The sequence below is a fragment of the Limulus polyphemus genome, unplaced genomic scaffold (genome assembly GCF_000517525.1).
Source record: "Limulus polyphemus unplaced genomic scaffold, Limulus_polyphemus-2.1.2 Scaffold7358, whole genome shotgun sequence".
NCBI classification, from domain to species: Eukaryota; Metazoa; Arthropoda; class Merostomata; order Xiphosura; family Limulidae; genus Limulus; species Limulus polyphemus.
In genome coordinates, this window is record NW_013672968.1 from 38,950 (window position 1) to 41,913 (window position 2,964).

The window sequence follows — 2,964 nt, forward strand, 5'->3', positions numbered from 1 at the left end:
ATTACCTTGTTCCGTCACGTTGTGACTGTCTTATATACATATATATACCAGTCTACCCCCAATCTAATAGTCTCCCGATAATTCATGAAGGTTCGAGAAGGACGTGGCGTGATACTAGTCACGTGACCTCGCTGACGCAACAGTATGGTGACGTTCTGTTCATAAGAACTATGCTTGTTTTTACTCGTGTGTTAATACATTGGAGAATGGGGATTTTGGTGTTCAAGTTACGTCCTGTTTCACCAGCGACTAATTATACGGGGATTCCTCTTAAAGTCATAGACAAACAAGAATCACCGTAAGCATTCAACATTTCAAAGAACAACGTAATTAGTAATTACCTTACTAAACCAAAAGCAGATCCATTAAAAAACTTTTTAGATGAACTTAATGAAAAAAGTTGCGCACTTAACTCAATGTTCTTCTAACGTAAACCAGTTCCTACTAGAGTAGTTATAGAAATTATTAATAGATTTAAAAATACAGACAAGAGGTGTTTAAAAAACGAACAAACTCAATAAATACCACTCATCAAAGGAAACCTAATCACTAGCACTGTCTCATATATAGAAAATATTAACATACCTCTCTCAGAGAATTGGAAAAGACTAGCACATGAATATAACCTTAATATAAGTACTAGATACATTTTCAACCCTAAAATGAAAATTAAAAACATGCTAAGAAAATTATATAATGAACCCACCCAACCGGGAAACATTTACAAAATAAATGTAACAATTATCCAGCATTTTACATAGGTGAAACAGGACGTAACTTGGTGATCCGGTTAAAAGAACAGCAAAAAACCCCTTCCCAAGTCCATGAACATATAAACACAAACAACCGTAATTTTTCTGAACAGAATGTCACAGTTACTGAAACATGAACTGTGATAAAATCATAAATACATGTGTTCCCTCTACGCTGCGTGGCTGCACAACAACCAATCAAATGCCGCGCACACCCTCAGTAATGGTGAGGAGTCTCAACACGCTAACGGATTTAATGACCCTGGCAGCCGATAGGCCTAAAGCCCAAATGGCGAACCGGTAGCATTTCAAAGTGGCCTAATGATTCAACAGGGTTGATTGCCTAAAAATACACCCCTCTCAAAAAAATAAAATAAAAATGTTATCGCACATCCCCACATTGCCTTGATACTGGTGCACATGAAAAAATTCATTCTGCACATGGATTGAAAAAAATTAGAGGGAATATTGAACATGAACCTGACATTAACAGAAGAAAAATCAGAGAAGCTTTATTAATAAAATCAAACAATCCCACAATTAATAAATACCCAGGCACATCTGTATGTCTTTCATCGTTATTTCCCCACACATTAATAAATAGCCAGGCACATCTGTACACGTCTTTCATCGTTATTTCTCCACACATTAATAAGTACCCAGGCACATCTGTACATGTCTTTCATCGTTATTTCCCCACACATTAATAAATACCCAGGCACATCTGTACATGTCTTTCATCGTTATTTCCCCACACATTAATAAATACCCAGGCACATCTGTATGTGTCTTTCATCGTTATTTCCCCACACATTAATAAATACCCAGGCATATCTGTATTTGTCTTTCATCGTTATTTCCCCACACATTAATAAATACCCAGGCACATCTGTATTCGTCTTTCATCGTTATTTCCCCACACATTAATAAATAGCCAGGCACATCTGTGAATGTCTTCCTTTGCACATTCAGAACAATAATGATAACGAAATGAATAATCGCAACAATCATGATTTTTACAATAGAGTATCTTTTTTATATTATTATCAGGATGCAGAGAGCGAGGTTTAGTGACTTGTCGTTTGAATAAACAAAACAAAATTAATTACAAAAACAAGAAATAATCAAAAATATTTTATTGACACGAACAATTGTGTAAATAGAAGTAAAACTTGCTGAATAGCAAAACTAGTGAGTTCAATATCATGGTTAAGTAAAAAAAATAATAAGAAGAAGAAACCCTATTTTCGTTAATATAAGCCTAGCTGCTATTGTTTGAATCTGAACCTCTGTTTCTTTGTACATAAAAATGGATTTAACAGTTACGTTTTGACATTATTTACTAACTATTAGTAACTAACTATTATTACATTATTACTAACTATTTTTTATTGCAAGTTCCAGCTTTTACACTAGGTAAGAATATTTTTCTAAAACGGGCACGACGTTTTGATCACTATTCTGAAGAACACAAGTTTTAACGGTAAAGAAGGATTTTAGTATTTAAATCAACATTCAACAATTTAAAAATGTATTTAAATCTTAAAATTAATGGTGGTACTAATGCACGTGATTATCAATTCACGTGAATTGATAGATTATTTATTTATAGCTGAACAGAAAACAAACAAAAAAGTGAACAAATATTAATATATGAAACATGTTGTGCGAAAAATTTTCATAAGATTATTAATGTGTGGGGAAATAACGAAGAAAGACATAGGAACTTTTTGTTCAACAAATTGTTGTTATACTTCATTGTATGCCTTTCATATAGTCGGATGTGATGTTGTTGGCCCGACAAGAATGTACCAACTTTCCTTAATTAAAGAACCTCCAGTTTCTTCTAGTTAGTCGTCAAGCAAAATATAGCTAGCAACTGATGTAGAAAACTTGGTAACGTACCATTAAACTATACATAGTGGTAAATAGTAAAGTAACATGAAATTATAGATGTTTGTAACTTAGTAACGTACCATTAAACTATACATAGTGGTAAATAGTAAAGTAACATGAAATTATAGATGTTTGGAACTTGGTAACGTACCATTAAACTATACATAGTGGTAAATAGTAAAGTAACGTGAAATTACAGATGTTTGGAACTTGGTAACGTACCATTAAACTATACATAGTGGTAAATAGTAAAGTAACGTGAAATTACAGATGTTTATAACTTGGTAACGTACCATTAAACTATACATAGTGGTAA